General features: G+C 41.2%; 1 protein-coding gene and 1 long non-coding RNA gene across 2 annotated transcripts in view; both read left to right on the forward strand.

Moving 5' to 3' along the window:
- Positions 1-18,021, forward strand: part of DNER (delta/notch like EGF repeat containing) — a 327,914-nt gene that overhangs the window by 62,080 nt on the left and 247,813 nt on the right. The gene's annotated exons all lie outside the window — the stretch shown is intronic.
- LOC309631348 lies at positions 4,875-8,748 on the forward strand. Its single transcript, XR_014246212.1, has 3 exons — positions 4,875-5,778; positions 6,148-6,214; positions 6,245-8,748. It is a non-coding gene; the product is annotated as an uncharacterized lncRNA (long non-coding RNA).

Raw genomic sequence — 18,021 nt, forward strand, 5'->3', positions numbered from 1 at the left:
CTTTTCCATCCTGATGCACTGACATGACATCTCAGTGTGGGGAAGGTTGGCCAGGCCTCCGGAGTCTATAGATTTCACTTGGCAGGCCATCAAAAATCAATATTCCAGAGGGAGCTGAGTAGTAAAGAGGAGACCAGCTTGCAGAAATGCAGAATTTTATATTATTTTCTAATTTACATAAAAAGAAAAATTTAAATGTCCCAGGAGAATGTCATCATGTTTTTCCTTTTTGATTTTGTTTCTTTTCTTGGAGGACCTTTCATATAACATGTATCCATATGCTTCATTTTTCTCAGCGTGAAGGTGCAATATTGCTAATGGATCAGGAGATCAACAGCACAATTCCCTGCATCCGTGTCAGGTGGGGTTGCTTGACTTAAAGGACCCTGAAGTATATGCAAAGGAAATGAAATTGGTATCTCGAAGAGATATCTGTACTGTCGTGCTCATTGCAACATTATTCACAATAGCCAAGATATGGAAGACACATAAGTGTCTGTCGATGGATGAATGGATAAAGAAAGTATGGTTATCTGTCTATCTGTCTATTGATATCTATCTGTCTATCTCTCTCTCTCTCTCTCTCTCTCTCTCTCTCTCTCTCTCTCTCTCTCTAATGGAATATTACTCAGCCATAAAAAAGAAGGAAATTCTGCCATTTGTGACAACATGAATAGACCAGGAGGGCATTACACATTATGTTAAGTGAAATAAGCCAGACAGAGGAAGACATACTATATGTAGAGTCTAAAAAAGTTGAACTCAGAAACAATAGAATGGTGGTTACCAGGGGCTGAGAGGTGGGGGAAATGGGCAGATGTTGGTCAAAGGGTACAAACGTTCAGTTATAAAGATGAATAAGTTCTGGAGATCTAGTGTACAGCATGGTGACTATAGTTAACAATATTGTGTACTTGAAATTTGCTAAGAGAGTAGATCTTAAGTGTTTTCATCACACATGTACCAAAAAAGGTGATAGATGTGTTAATTAACGTGATTGTGGTAATCATTTCACAGTGTATACGTGTGTCAAATCATTGCATCATACACTTTAATATATATGATTTTGTCAATTATACCTCAATAAAAGTAGAAAAAAATAAAAGCCTTGAGGATCACAGGTTTGGGGCCTGATATTAATTTGGTGGGTGATTAAATTTGTGTGTGTGTATGTGGGCGGTGTGTGTGTGTGTGAGAGAGAGAGAGAGAGAAGAGAGAACATTCTCTTAGATTTCCAGTGTAACGTGAAAATATTGCTCTTTCACATCTGTAAATGCAATTGTACTTCTTGGAGGCTTTTTTTCTGCCATTACCCTCCCTCTGTCACATATCCATGTTCCTCAAAATCTTTCATGTCTGATTTCATTTTCTTCTCCAGCCTTAAGTCACAGTGTCACTGGATCTGATGTAACATCCTTGTGGAAAACCCATCTAACTCTCCAGCCTCATTGCACCCCTGTCCCTTCAGCTGCATCTACCTTCACACCTGCCCTGTTTCGGCCATTCTCACCCCTGACCGTGTCCCATACTGTTGACTTCTGGAATCTCCAAGTCCAGTGTCCCATGTGTACCATTGCTGTGCATTCTTCAGCTCCTCACTCACTCGTTCCCACCAGCCCTCTGTCAACTTTGCCCAGATCTCCAAGGGCTTTTAAGGTTTCATTTTCTCCCGCCCAGTCCCTCCCAGACCCCAGACAACTCCTTCCTATCTTCCTTTCCCGTCTGCCGGCTAGAATCCCCTGATCCATCACTTGACCCAGCCTCTCGCCAATGCTCTCAGCATCCTTAGCCCTTTGGACATTCTGCTGCACCAGCTCAGCAAACCACAACCCACATCTGTCCAAGTGTTGACCTTCTTTGCTCCAAATCCAGGCTGATGAGCTCTGCCAGGGGAAGTCACCCATCCTGGAGATGGGTGCCACTGGGTATTCCTGGCCTCCAACCTCTGCTGGGTCCTCAGCCTGTCCAGCGAGCCTTCCATGGCCCCAGTGACCTGTCCATGCCATCCAGTTCCTGGCGTGGCCTCAGTTCCATTGTGCACACATTGCTCTGAGACAATTACCACCTCACACGCTGAGAGCCTGTTGTGATGTCTTTCTCTTTCTCTTTGTGTTGACTGTGATGGAAAAGAAGTACAGTAAAAATAAACTGATTTGAGATTTTTCTTGATTCCAGAAACTATCATAGATATTTGAAATTGCCTTGAACCTTCCCACTCATTGTAGAGCACGAGCAGAGGAAAAGGTGTTTCTACTGAAGGCTTTTTTGTGGGATGGGCTGAGCTACTTTCTCTTGTATCAGCTGATGATAATGTTTTGCTCCCTGTTCACCTATCTTTAAATAATTTGGCACAGTTCTATATTAATCCTTCAACAAAGCTATGATTCCATGAGTGGGAAGTATCACATTGTAGTGTAATCTTGAAACATGCAGATCAGAGCTTAGAGCCGAGGAGACAAAGACCTGTCACAATAGAATCAAAGTTGAGTTGACCTTACTTCGTGAAAACACACCTGGGTTGATATTAGCCTTTTATAGTTTTTTTAGTCTTGTAACCTTTTAAAATAGCCTCTGCAGAGGGATGGGGGGAGAAGGATACATTAGGAGTTTAGGATTAAAATATACACACTACTATATATAAAATAGATAACTAACAGGACCTACTGTATAACACAGGGAACTCTACTCAGTATCTTGTAATAACCTATAATGGAAAAGAATCTAAAAAAGATTATCTATCTATCTGTCTGAAGCACTTTGCTGTACACCTGAAACTAACACAACATTGTAAATCAACTATATTTCAACAAAAATTAAAAAATAAAATAGCTTCTGCACGGTGCCCACAGTGCTGTAGTGTAAGAGGCACGTTGGAAGGGGCCCAATGAAAAGAAATCGGGGCTGGCGCGGGGAGCGCGGTGCGGGGGGCTGGTTCTGCTGATGCAGTTTCTTCAAGGACTCTTTCATAAATATCTGTTGGTAACTAAGGTCCAAGTTCAAATGGAGGCTGACCCTTGGAGGAGGAAGCCAGAGTTTGCGGTCCCTGTTACTTAATTGGTGAAAATATGCAAGTTCTGTGAACTCTTGATTCCAACGTGGAGCTACTGTCAGAGGCCTGCTCCTGAGTCCTGGGGGGTTTGAGCCCTGGTCTTCATTTCCTGGCTCCATCCTTTGGTGGCCAACTGCTTGGGTTTTGTATGTATTGAGCCTGAAGTCCCGGCCTCATTAGAGCTTTGCTCTTAGCCTCTTTCAGGATGTAAAGATAAAGCATCAAAAGCTTATTTTTAGTTTTATAATGTATTTAGAAATTGCCTTCAGTGTTCTTATTCTTTATTGAATGTCCTTGAGTTTTCAGAGAAGACATTTCAATGTGTAAAAAACTGTCAGAGGGAAAACAGCCTAAGATAATTTGTATTCTAGTAAGAAACGCTGTTTTCTCATTTCCAAAAGCTGCTTTTCCATAGCTTTGTCTTGTTTCTCCGTGCTTTTCTTGGAGACTTCATGGTATGGTCATAGAGGTCCCTAAATTCCGTGTGTATTAGTCCTAAGTGGAGAGCGTGGTGGGTGAATAAAGCTTGGCCCACTTCTGGTGACTGCCATTCAGGAGACTGGGATGGGGCCCAGGTGTCCACATGTCACAGGGATTCCCCAGATGGCTCTGCTGCAGGTGGATCACGTGGTCACAGACACTGAGAAACTCCGGAATCCAGCCCTGGAGCAGAAGCCTGGACACCTGGCCCTGAGGCTTTGGGTTCTTTGGATCAGTGACTTCATTGCTTTGGAATTTCTTAATCTGTGAAGTGGGTTGAGTGAGATTATTTCACCAACACAGTTTTCTAGATAATCTCTGACAGTTTGTTCCAAAGAAATGACTGTCTAACTTAGTAGTGAAAGGATATAATTCTTATTAGTATTTTTGTTTTATTTTAGACTTTTGGCCACAGGTTTAGCAGGTCCTGGTAGATAAGTAAGTCCTGCATTTGATCAGTTTATTTAAATAATTAGAAAATATCTCTGCATATTTTGATTGAATTAAATTCATATCACATGGGAAGATACACATTTTTTTTAAAAAAAATATTTATTTATTTATTTATGGCTGTGTTGGGTCCTCGTTTCTGTGCGAGGGCTTTCTCCAATTGTGGCAAGGGGGGACCACTCTTCATCGCAGTGCGCGGGCCTCTCACCATCCCGGCCTCTCTTGTTGCGGAGCACAGGCTCCAGACGCGCAGGCTCAGCAATTGTGGCTCACGGGCCCAGCCGCTCCGCGGCATGTGGGATCCTCCCAGACCAGGGCTCGAACCCGTGTCCCCTGCATTGGCAGGCAGACTCTCAACCACTGCGCCACCAGGGAAGCCCCAAGATACACATTTTTAAGCCTCTCTTTCTTTCCTTCTACTCACGCAGATTGCATATTACAAGGTGCAGATTGAAAAAGAGAGTTGAAATGTTTTCCGTATGGATAGCCAGTTGTCCCACACTATTTTGTTGAAAAGAGTGTTCTTTTTCCATTAAATTACCTTGATGTCTTTGCCAAAAATCAGTTGACCATTTGTTTGTGTCTATTTCTGGACTCTGTTCCATTGATCTATTTGTCTGTCTTTAGGCCAGTACTACACTGCCTTGCTTACTGTAGGTAATCTGTATTATCTGGTAGTTTTGAGATCAGATAGTGTAAATCCTCTAACTTCATTCTTTTTCAGAAATCAATTGGTTCTTTTAGTCCTTTATATATTTCCTTATAAATTTTAGAATCAGTTTTTTTCAAGAGCTGTAAAAAACCTGCTAGGATTGTTTGGAATCTATAGCTCCATTGAAAAGAATTGATATGTAAACCGCTGCAATCCCCCCACCTCATCATGTTAGCTTTTGGTTTTAAGGGATTTCTCATAATTTAAGGAAGAGAAATTCTGATTAGCAAATGTATACTCTGAATAGAAAATAAATAATGAGTTCAAATTTTCACTAGTAGGCTCCATGTGGCATCTATCCAAGTTATTAACATGGTAATAAGAATGTTGAATGTTTTTCTTAAAGCAACTTAGTAATTTTTGAAAGAAACTAACTGAAGTAAAATGTACAAATTAAAAATGATGGTATTTTCATGTTAACCAAAAGCCAAATGCCTTCATGACCATTTAAAATAATTAAGAGGATAGTATAGGTTTGGCCAAAAAGTTTGTTTGGGTTTTTCCATAACATCTTACTAACAATATTAGAGCTCGGCTTTTCCTCTTAAGAGCAGTGGTAAATATTAACAACCGACTCTACAGAAAAAAAAAAGAGCCCTGATTTGTAGCATTTGCCAATTTCTGTGGTGTAAATACTTCCACTACAGCTGATTTCAGGCTACCAAGGTGAAGTCTCTCAACACAGAGATGCATACTAGCACTCCACTGTATAGAATTTCCATCATACAGATACAATAGATGTAAGTAACTTCGAGAGCATAGATGACAATAAAATGTAAAATAATTAGGAAGAGATGGGTTTGAGTATTTATTGCCTTTGCTTTTAATATAATTTACTTAATTGTAAGTTTGTTTAATTTTTAGTAATGGCTGTATTTAACAACTGGCTCACAAAGTTCTTAAAAATTTCATAATTAGCAAGTTGGAATAAGCCACTGTGGGCCAAGAGTAAACAGTAAAGCATTTTTCATATCAAACTGAACTCATAGTTAACGAGTTAATGTCAAATAAAGCAGAATACAAGGAGGCTTGTTATGTTTTGTAAATTTAAATCCTTGATTCAACAATTCTAATCTGATGGGGTTGAGTAGACATGATCTTTTTTTTTTTTTTTTAATCAATGAAGATACAAATTTCAAATTCTTGGTTTTTTGGCACGTACTTTAAATTTATTTATTTATTTATTTATTTATTTTTGGGTGTGTTGGGTCTTCATTTCTGTGCGAGGGCTTTCTCTAGTTGCGGCAAGCGGGGGCTACTCTTCATTGCCGTGTGCAGGCCTCTCACTGTCGCGGCCTCTTGTTGCGGAGCACAGACTCCAGACGCGCAGGCTCAATAGTTGTGGCACCTGGGGGCTTAGTTGCTCCGTGGCACGTGGGATCTTCCCAGACCAGGGCTCGAACCTGTGTCCCCTGCATTGGCAGGCAGATTGTCAACCACTGCGCCACCAGGGAAGCCCGACATTATCTTTTTATAAATTAAGTCATTGGTGCAACTGTGTGTGTGTGTGTGTGTGTGTGTGTGTGTGTGTGTTTCTGTGTCTGTGTTTTGAGGGGGTGGGAGTGGGTCAGGGAAGATCAGCTGGAACTTTTCCTTAATTCCGGTGGGATGGGTGAGGTAACAGATTGATCCAAACATGTAATGGCTACTCACAGAAATTTATTTCTCACTCATGCAGTAATGATAGTCCAGGCCAGTTCCAGGTGATGATGGTTGATTTTGTTCCTTTTTTGGAAGGTGTCTGCTCCACTCATTCATTCATGGACCAGGCTAAAGACAGCTCTGCAACTTTATGCAAGGTCACACAGAGGTTTCATTCTGGTCATTGGAAAGAGACTGAGCCTGGAGGCACAGTAGGTGGGGGGTGGTTTGTATGGCCAGGCCTGGAAGTGGTTCTAGCACCTTCTTCTTCCATTTCATTGGCTACACCACAGTCACGTGACCACACTCAGCTGCAAGAGTGGCTGGGAAGTGTAGTTGGTGTACCAGGGAGAGGAGCAAGGCAGATTTGGGGGAACAGTTCGCAGTTCCTCTCATGTCATTGCTTCATACTTTTTTAGCTGTCCTGATGCAGCATGATTTGGGGAGTGTTGGCCTAGAGGTCAGAGGAATTGAGTTTAGGTAAGTTTAATCAGTAACTGTTCTTGGGCAAGTCCAGTCCTCTCTCTGAGGCTCAGTTTCCTCCTCTGTAAAATTCAGGGCTTGAACTAGGTCCTCCCTAGTTCTGTGACTCTGCTAATTCATTCCCTACTCAACATTCCCTGTTCTTTCCTTTCTGGTCTCCTGGGGGTGGCTTTTGTTTATCTGTTGGTCCTGATGTGAACCTTTTTCTGCAGTGGAAACTTGTCTTTCCTATGACTTGGCAGCTCTGTCCACCTGCCTGGCTTGGGACCAGGGCTGTGGAGCCCAGGGCACTCCTGACTCCGGGGTTCTGACTGCGCCTGTTCTGTCTGGGGAGAAGCGTGCGTGGTGCAGGTCAGAGGTTTGTCAGGAAGCTGTTCTCATTTTGCTTCCCTCAGGAAAATGCCAAGTTCAATACTCAGGTGCAGACATTTTGCCCCAGCAAACAACATCTTGGAGGAATTATAGTTGCCACGGAGGAACGCAGCCTCTGGAGTCAGATTGCCTGGGTTCAAATCCCTGCTCTGCTTTTCTGAGTTGTGTAACTGAGGCCACATTACTTAGCCTTTCTGTGCCTTGGTTTCCTCCTCTGTAAATGTTGTTTAAGATAAAATTTTAAAAATAAGATAAATATATAATTTAAAACATTTTTATATAAAATAACCCTCAGAGTGTTTTTTGAGGAGGAGGGAAACTAATACATGTAAACGCTATAAAAAGTATTGTTGTTGGTGGTGGTGTTATTAATGTCATTATTATTGCACAGAGGATTTAAGGAAATGGTGCTCTTATGGGCGTTGTGAACAGGAAATAAAACAGGGTCAAGATCTGGTGATTTTAAAATTGGCAGTTGGTTCAATAGTTTGTGCAGTGCAGCCTGTTCACCGAAAATAGAAAACTGCCCCCCAGTTATGCCATGGGTGCTCTTGCCCTTCTCCTCCTACTGCCTTTACCCTCTTCCTCCCGCCCTCCTTCAATCCCTTTTCCTCCATGAGAAGTAAAGACAGTGGGACTTGGGATGGTACTAAAGTGCCAGACTGAGTGCTGCAGACATTTCAATCAGTTGAGCATCTTTCAGCATGTCTAGCCCTCTTCCCACTTCTATACTCTTTGCAGACATTGCTAATCAATGTGGGAGTTTTTTCCTGCTGAACCTCAGGGCCTCCAAAGGAAGAGGTTATAGTCAAAACACTTAACATGTGGTATTGTTTGACCAAGCAGAGCCAACCCTAGCCAGAGGGCTGGAGGTCCCCTGTGGCACCAGGCATTAACCCCTTAGTTGCTGGGCTTATTGGGAGATCAAGGGGTTTGTAGGGAAAAAGTGAGGGCGTCCAAGACGGTGGGTGTCAGGGAGAGGGGAAGACACGGGGGTGCTCAGAGCAGCACGGAACAACGGAAGTATTTCACTGTGTTAATAATTGGTATAGCTGTCCTCGTACAGAATACTAACCTTGCACAGAATCGTTTTCAACACCTCCACTGCCACAGACCACACTGCAGCTTGAGATGAAACGCAGCTGACAATCAAGCATTATAAGATGTAGTTCAAAGAAGCGGGTCACTGCTGTTCTTGAAAGTTATGGAGAAGACTTTGTGGAGAGGATGGATTTGGGCTGGGCCCTGAAGGGTCCATTGGCAGAAGGGAAAAAGGGCATTTCAGGTGAGGGAAAAGGATGAACAGACAGGCCACTGTGAGCCTGACAAGGGAAGCAGGCCCCTCTTCCTGGCTTCCTGGAAGATGCTGTGCCAGGTTGCCATGGTGACAACAGACTCCTTTGGGCCAGCAGCCTTGTGAAGCCACCAGAGCAGAAAAGATGGGCAATTCCCCAGTTCCCATTTCTGCCCAAACTGAAATGGCAGTAAATGCCAATCTGTTTTCCTCCAGAAAAAGTGATTTCTCTTTGAGTCTTACATCATCCAAAGAGAAAGTAATTCACCAAAAACAAATGTAAATATATCACTATAAAATGCACTCCTTTTCTGTTTTTCTCTTCTTTGGGTAGATGTGTCTAGTATTCACAAGTAAAATCATACTACTTTCAAAATTAGCCTGAAGACAACCTAACTGCTTGAGAAAAATCATTTCTCCAAATTTATTAAGTAAGAAATACTGCAGGGGTGAAGTGAGAGTATAGTGAATTTTATACTGGGAGTGAGAAGGCTTGAGTGGCGTCCTCGGTTCTGCCTCCTCTGAGTGTGTAACGGGAGATTTTACCTCCTGCCAATTAATTTCCTCCTTACAAAGTGAGTTAACATCATCATTTCAGAGAAAGTTTGGCAGAAAAAAAAAAAGAAAAGGAAGGTAGGAAGGAAGGAAGGAAGGATGGAAGGAAGGAAGGAAAAATCAGTTAACTCAAACACAGCTGTATAATGTTTTGCTTATTTTCCCTTCGTATTTGTTTAACATTTTTTAAGCAAGCTTGTAATCATAGTCTACTTTTAATTTTGTATCCTGCCTCCTCACTTCACCCGCTGTTGTTTACATTTTTCCTAGGCTGTATATGTGTGGCATTGTCTCTTGATTGAGGGCAAAGTCATAGCATGGATGCTGAGTGATGGAGTTTATCATTTACTCATTAAGCTCAGAATCTTCATGGCATTTTCACTTGGATAGATATTCTGGTGTCTTGTGTTTTAAGGCGACTGCTAATGTGCTTAGCTTCAGGTGCTGTTTGCTTTAGGCCCTCTGCATGACTGAGATACTGTCCCCAGCCTCCTGTGACCTGAGTCAAGTTCCCCAACAGTAGGAGTCCAGGGGACAGAGTAGCCTTGCCCAGAGAGGGTGCTGTACTCATGGATGGAGCTGGCCTCTCTTGGATGTGGGTTCTTTGACCCAGAGGGGCCAGAAAGTAGGGTGGCTTGGGCCCTGCTGTCCTCTCTGCCCTGGCCCTGGGGAGACAGCCATTGAATGGTGGGCTGCTGGGTAGGCATGCGTCCCCAGGCTCGGAGGGAGCTTTCCTATTTCTGTGCACCAGCCTGCACAAGCTTAGATTTCATGTGTGTCCTTGTTTCAGCCTTAATATTTGGGGTTGATTTTCAGTGTCCTAAATTCTTAAATCATTGTTTTTATTACTTTAGATTCACTTTAGCTTCTCGAAGAAGTTTTATTCCTTTATTTGTTTAGTCCTTAAGAAATCTTTTATTTCTGTATTACCAAAGTGGGATCATACCATGACAAGAAGTTCAGCAAAAAAGAGAAAAATACCCATAATCTAAATACAACTCATATTTTTTGTTTATTCCCTGTTAGCATTCAACCTGTTTAACCAAGTCATAAGCATGGTCTATGAATAAATTTATATCTTGCTTCTTCACTTAACCTGCCATTGTTCATATTTTTCCATGTTGTTTGAGAGTTTATGACTTTTCATGGTTGCAGTATTCTGTGTGGTGATTGTACCATCATTGGTTTAACAGTTGTTCTTGTGTCACACATTCAGTTTTCTCCAAATTTGCTATTAAAACATTTTTTTTTTTGATGTTCGACGTTGAACTTATAACTTTTCCCATATTAAATTAAAGCTGTTTTATGCCACTTGTTTACTTATGGCCTGATGGGTTTCCCAAAAGATTTTACCGATTTGCAGTGGCATAGATAGTGTTGAGAACAGCCATTTCATTGAACACTTGCTGACATTTGATATACTACTCCTAATTATTAATTTATTTGCTTTTGCTAATTAAGTAGGGAAAGAGGATATCTTGTTTTAATTTGCATTTTTAATTACTGGTAAGATTGAACTTTCTCCCAAGGTTGTTCATTTTGTCGAGCTTTTACTTTGTGAATTATCTTTTTAGATTCTTTGAATATTTGGGCCTAATGTTTTTCTTAACTGTTTTAGATAAGAAACGTGTTAGCACTTTGCTGCGAATACTGGTTTGTTTCCTGTTTAGCATCCCTTCTGGACTGATATTTCTGTTTCAATGATCTGGACTTCCTGTATTAATACCACAATTTAAGTGGTGCTGCTTTGTAATTCTTTTAGAACCTTCTGTATATATGTTCTGTCCTCCTCACTTTTTATATGAAAATTATAATTGTTCATTGAGTTGCCTCCACCCCCCATCCCAAAAAATTCTGCTTGAGTTTTGATTGTACGTGAGTGAAATATGCATATTAGTTTTGGAAGAACAGACATCTATTAGTCCTTTATCAAGGAGATGAGTCTTGGTACATGTTTGTGGAATTGAGTTCTTCAGACGCTTCATTCCAGTCTCAGTTCCAGATTTGCTTTCTGAGCTGCTGGATGTTTAGTATGCAAGTGCTGTATTATAGTTAGTGTTTATTTAGCTTTAGAATGTCTGTGTCAGAATCTCCTACTCTGTGCTTTGTAAAATGTTGATAGAAAACATGCGTAACTTTGAATTTGCACAGCCTTCTGTAGAAGCTCTTCTTCCAGAACTCCTTGGAGGTTGGAATGCTTTCTTTAATATTTCATTGGTATTGAAATGATGCAATGTTTGACTTTTCATCCTTATCAGCTAAAATCACTATTTTGTGTTCAATGTGGCACTGCCTTTGGTGCTAACATTTTGATCAGAGAGATATACTTAATCATAGCTATATTTTGACAGAATAATTTATTTTAGCTCAAAATTTTCTACAGTGCTTATATTAGTAGGGTTAGGGAAAATACTGGCAGAAATATTTTATTGCTTGATATAGAATCAATAATTATGACAATAATTATGACAATAATAAAAATAATCCTAGCTGACATCTGATGTCTTTTGCCAGTTATTTTTCTTAGCAAATTTAATTCTAAAACAACCCTATGAGGTAGATGCTATTATTATTCCCATTTTGCAGATGAGGAAACCGAGTCACTGAGAGATTAAGCGACTTCTGTTTTTCTTCTTTGCCTTTTCACTAAGATGTGGAAATGTAAGTCCTGGTAAGTCGCTGTGTGGGGAGCATTTTTGATCTCACAGGATTTAAGAGCTGGAAGCAATGTCTTCATATCATTTCGTTATGGTCTACTCTTGTCATCTTTCAGGTGAGAAAAATCAGAGTCCAGAAAGTTTCAGTAATTATTTAATTTTTTTTTAGTTACGAAGACAAAAATGTTCAATATGCAGAAGTACACAAAGTAAGAATTCCCTCGTTTTCCTTTCTTCTTATCTATTTCACTCACCAAGAAAGTCTCATTGGTAGTTTGAAGTGTCTTCTTCCAGACATTCTTCTTCTGTATTTAAATAGCATTTCTAAATTTCAGAGAGAGTTGGGGGGCACAAAGTAAGTAGAAGGCAGAGCTTATGACTTGAGGGAAGTGTGCCCCTGTTGGCTCCTGTTCCAGGCAAGCACTAGGAGGAAGGAGATGGTCGGGATGTTCCTGTCACCACCAGATACTGTCACTGGGAGTAAACCCTGGTCATATATTAGCTGGTCTTTTCCAGGCAAGCCAATAGCTTTCAATGATTTTTTCCCTGCAGGTATGAAAAGAAGGTGCTATCAATAAAAAGGGTTTCTCCTGTTATATATTAGCTGTCAATCTATGTGCCACAAGTAAAGGAGACTGTTTTAAATATCTGGTCAGAAGATTTTACTTTCTATGAGTCTATAACACTTCTAGGGTCCCCTGGTATAGTTGGTGTTGACAGAATGAATAAATTCTGCTGGAGTTCAGTGTGCTTTTTAAGTGGTCACCTGTTAAAAGAAGGTGCACAAACCTTGCCCAAATAAACTTTGGAAAATTATTAGGGATAATAGATTGTGCTCACAAATGAGATTGCTAAAACAGGCACAAATTCTGTAGTCTCTTAACTTGAGACATATTTTCTACAGCTATAATAACCTTATAATGTCATGTTTGATATTTTTTGGTCACTCTTTCTAAAAATGTCCAAGTCCATCAAGAAGCAACAACAATAAACGTTGCCTTGAAGATGGATGTATCAGAGATCAGGGCACCCGCAGGTGTGGTCATAGAGACAATTCGAACGCCATCTTGCTGCATTTCTGGGTGCTCTCCCAGAGTGTCCAACTCAGAGTTTTCAAACATGAACGTCTTTTTCTTAGCTTTGCTGTGATACAGGGAAAATGAATCAACCCTGTGTTGCTTTCCACAGACATTTTGCTTTGTTTGCCAGTTTGCCATTTTCCAGGTCTTCTTATCTAGGAAGACTTTCAGTTTGGAAGGATGGGAAGCTCTCTGTCTCTCTGCTATACTAGACTCCATGTATTTCCTGAGGGTCCTTTAAGGGCTGGCTCATCCAAACCCACGCCCTGGTGTTGCTAACGTGACTGACCCCAATGGAGACAACAATTCCGAAAACTCCCCTTAGCATTTCCACCCAGTGAGGCCTTAGTGTGGGGATCTCAGTGCTGTTGAGTCACCTTAGTAAGTCCTCCTCAGCAAAATGTAAATAAAGTCTCTGAAAGGCTAATAATAATGTGTAAAGAATCTTGTACTTTAAATGAGTGTAAGCATAATTATCTATGGTACATCTCAGGTGTTACCTACAAAGTTCTCCGTACTAGAATATTGGAAAGCTGTAAGCTTTAGTTAGGATAATAATCATGACCTAACATTTATTGAGCCCTGACTATCACATATTACTCATTTAAGTATTGCATCAATTCTGTGAGCAGGGTTCTGTTATTATCACACGCATCTTACAGCTTAGAAAATGGAGGCCCAGCGGCCCAGCTAGTGATCGGTAAAACTAGGACAGAAATCTAGAGAGTTTGGATTCAGAGTCCAGTCACCCAACTACCGTGGAAAACCATGCAAAACAATTTTCCGTTCCTTTTCCTCCCTTCTCTTATGAGAGCAAAAAAGAGTAAGGGGAAGGAAGAGGAAAGGGGAAGAAGCAGGGTGAGGGATTGCTGGGATCTTGTAAAGACTGTTAAGATGATTTGAAAATAAGTCAGAGGAATCATGCCAAATGGGAGTTGGATGAGTCAGTGGTCCGACCCCGAGACAGGGGAAGCGGCTAGTCAAAGGGCAGTATCTTCTTCTAACTCCTACCTACTGTTAGAACCAGGCTCCCTCTGGCTGTGGAGGCCAAGATTAAGAGCTTTCCACCTGCATCTGGATGCTGCCTTGGCGAGTTGGGTCACAGTCAGGGCTTCTTGCATGAGTGTGGTGGGTCCTCTTTCTGGAGCTGACATGTTCAGAATGAATTAATTTTAGGATCATATTGCACTACAGTGCAGAGCTCCTGGGGCTCCTGCCACCTTGTCCCCCTAAATCAGAGCACCTCTGGTTTTTTTTTCTGTTTTATATCTTTGGGTTCCGAATAAGGTATCTTTTGGACAAAACATCCAGCAGTTCAAAATCTGTTGAAAATTGCTTCTCTGTAAGACTTGACTTGTTACTATGGTACTCTCAGTATTTTGGGTATCTATTTTTGTGTAGCCAATTACTCCAAAATTTACTTGCTTAAAACTGCCAATTTATTTTGCTCAGGATTTTGTGGGTTGGGAGTTCGGGAAGGGCTCTGCTGAGGAATTTGTCTCGGATCCGTGAGGTGACACTTGGAGTCCCTGGGGCTGAGGATCCACTGCTAAGATGGCTTCTTTCCGCATAAGTCTGGTGCCTCGGTGCTCTCAGCTTGTTTCCCCTTCCCCCTCCATCTCCAACCTTGAGGTCTTGTGCTTTACGGTGTCTCCATGTGGTTTAGGCTTCTCATAGTACGGTGGTTTCTGGATAGTCTTCTTTTGAACATGTGGTTGCCTTCCAAGAGGCAGGAAGCAGTAGCTACCTGGCCAGGTAAGAGCCTTCCCGGAATTGGTGTGACCTTACTTCCGCCTTGCTCTATTGGTCAAAGCAACCATAGGCTCTCCCACATTCAAGAATGTAGAGAAAGACTACATCTCCTGATGGGAAAGAGGAGAGGTCACATTGCAGAAGAGGGTGCTGGCTGGGAGCCATTGCTGCGCCATCTTGGAAGATACAGTCTATCGTATCTCGCCACCACCGCGTGCAGTTTCAGTGTCTAACCACCCCCCTCAGGTGCTGGCTCCCTGCCGCCTGCTTCTCTCCATTTCCCTTAGTTCTTTTGTTTCCTTTTCTGTGAGAGACTCTCTCTCCTTCCCTAGTCACACTGCTCACACCTTGCTGCTCATGTCAGCTCATTAATGGCTTCTGGAATGGTTCTCCTTCTCTTCTCCTTCTCACCACTTGTCTTCTTTCTGTTTGAAGCTTGTTTTCTTCAGGTCCTGACTTTTCAGTAAACGAGCGCCATTTATAAAGCATCACCTATTCATCAGCCCTCTTTCTTCCACAGGGCATTCTAATCAGTCATGGCTTTATTTATGTAATCTTTGTGTCTTTATTTCCTTCCATGGTGTTAATAGGTGGTAAATACCTGTTTATTTGCTTTAAATATTTAAGAATTGCTTTCCTTTGGAACTAAGTAGAAGCCTAGAAGTTTGGGGGTATATATATATATATATATATATATATATATATATATATATATATATATATATATATATATATAAATATAAATATATATATATATATTTGCAATAGGTAGACATATATATGTATATATGTATATTTGCAATAGGTAAGTATATACATGTATATATGTATATTTGCAATAAGCACTCTCTAGGCACTTGTGCAGAAAAGAATTGAAAGAGTAGAAGCATTCATATGCATGCATCACCAGTTCCCTGTCTAAGTTTGGGACTAAGCCTTGTTTCTGGGGGCTAACTTGAAGGGCAAAATAAGTCCAAGTTGAGGTACCTGAAAGATTTACTCTGCATACAAAAAAGACATTCTGGTAAACTCATTGGGAAAGTGTGCTTTAGTGAAAAGAAACAATGCATTGCCTGCTCTGGGATTTTGGGTGAGTTATTTAAACCCTCGTGACCTGTTTTTTAACCTGATTGATAATGGGGTCATCTGGATGATCTGTGGTTCTACCAACTCTAAAATCCTCTTATATTTTAAAAAGGTGACTTGAGTTGGGTAGGCTTTCTCTTATTCTCAAATGGACATTTCTACATGATCTCTTTTTTATTAGTGTGGAGAAAATGTATGTACTATATTCAAAGACAGTTTCAATTCTTGAACTACTCAGTGTTTACTTGGAGTAAAGAGACAGCTTGGAACAAGTCCAGACTTTATGATGCTTCAGTTAAAATAGCTAATAACAGCAAGTAGCTTTTTGTTGAATGTATGGATTTATTGATTTGCCTTCATATGTGGAAAGCTCGTATTGTTTCCCAAACAGGCAAATGTCGGAAAGGAAAATGCTTCCTCTTTTCTAGCTTCTGTATGCTCCTTCCCTATCATTAGGCTTTTACAATAAAAGGAACATTGATTCTCTGTAATTGCTTGATTCTCTCTAACTGCTTTTGGTAATGTATTTGGATTTTTTAAAAGGTCTAAAGAAAAGGTCTTAAATAATGGCTGTACAAGCAAATAGGAGAAACTATTAAAATTGTGCTTTGTCTAGCTCTCCTGTGCATATAATTTAAAAAACCAGTCTATACATATTTTGCTTAGCTCGCAAAATATATATTAGCTTTCGATCGGTTTTATGGAGTTGAATGTAATGGTTTGAATGATGTGTTTCTGCATCTCTCAGTATTTCCCTTTTAGCCCTTGGAGTAAACAGAAACTTCTGGTCCAACCGTTGTCATCAAAGTTACAGAGTGGATAGCTCTTCCAGCCTCCCCAAGCCTGTGAGCTTTTTATCTCCAGCAGTGTTTCAGCTCTCTTGTTCCAGTCTAACCCGCTGGAATTCTTTTGCTTGTCTTCAGTGCTACTTTATGCATTCCCGCTTCCAAACCTTAACCTACCTTGTTTTACACACTGGGGACAACGTTCCTGGCATACCCCACAGGCTCTCCTCTCGATTCAAAGTCAGATTCATTTCCTCAATAATTTATGTTTCCTGCTGATAACATATTTGAACTTAGAACCTGTAAGCTTTCTGAGAAGAGGCTCCGTGTCGGTCCTAGAGTTTGAATCCTGCCTACGCAGAAAGTGGACTTGGCCTCTGGCTCTTGAGCCCTTCCTCTCCCTCCATGTCCTGTGTCTTCCAGCCTTTGACAATGACTGTGGTCCATTCTGGCTGAGACAGTCCTGTTTTATGTGATCTGTGGAGGAGGTTGGGTTGATAAGGTCTGATATCAGTGAGGATGGAGGAAGTGGTGATAAGGGAAGAAGCAGGGGACTGAAAGAGAAAGTGTGGGATTAGATGGAGAAAAGAAGGACCCTTGGGAAGAATAAGGGCTGATCTCAGCCTGCATTCAATCATTCATACTCGGTCTCCCCTCCCGCACTCCTCCCTCCCAGCCATCACTGACTTTCCATGAAAATGAAATAAAAGAACTACATGGGGAAGCAGATTTTCTTGGTTTGGTTGCAATTTCTATTTAGCTTTAGGCTCAGGGGTCTATTTTAAAGAAATGCCATCATCCTAGAGAATTCTCATATAGTCCTATTTACCCTCAATATAATAAAATGAAATAATAGTGGATTTCTTACCCTCACATAGAAAGCCTTTAGGAGATTTGCTTACATATTGGAAAGCTGAGGAAATCAACTGAAAAAGGAGTAATAGAAATTGGAGTCCCAGAGTACACTGAGCTAACCTCAGCAGGATAAAATTAAGGGGCATGATTTGAAATGATAATTTTATGTAGCCTACAGAAATGTACACAAATACAAAAGTGTGATGTAGTTCAACTCTGGCTCTGTCAAGATTGCCTGGGAGTGAGGGCTAAATGTCACAGCCTAAAAAATGCAGAGAGAAAAACAATTTTAGGTTATTTTAGTACTGGTGGAAACTGCTGACTGAGTGCAGCAAATGTACCTGATCTTGTGAAATCAGGACACGCTGGTATATTTAAGATAGGGACTATTTTATGCCCTGTTAATTTGCTAGAGGTATGGGTATTTTGGTTATGGAGAAAAGTTTTGAAAGTCTCTTAAGCGCATTATTATTACTATTATTATTTTTTTAAATTTTTATTTACTTATGGCTATGTTGGGTCTTCGTTTCTGTGCGAGGGCTTTCTCCAGCTGTGGCAAGCGGGGGCCACTCTTCATCGCGGTGCGCGGGCCTCTCACCGTCGCGGCCTCTCCTGTTGCGGAGCACAGGCTCCAGACACGCAGGCTCAGTAATTGTGGCTCACGGGCCCAGTTGCTCCGCGGCATGTGGGATCTTCCCAGACCAGGGCTCGAACCCGTGTCCCCTGCATTGGGAGGCAGATTCCCAACCACTGCGCCACCAGGGAAGCCCT

Source organism: Balaenoptera borealis (genome assembly GCF_965194805.1).
Source record: "Balaenoptera borealis genome assembly, chromosome: 6".
NCBI classification, from domain to species: domain Eukaryota; kingdom Metazoa; phylum Chordata; class Mammalia; order Artiodactyla; family Balaenopteridae; genus Balaenoptera; species Balaenoptera borealis.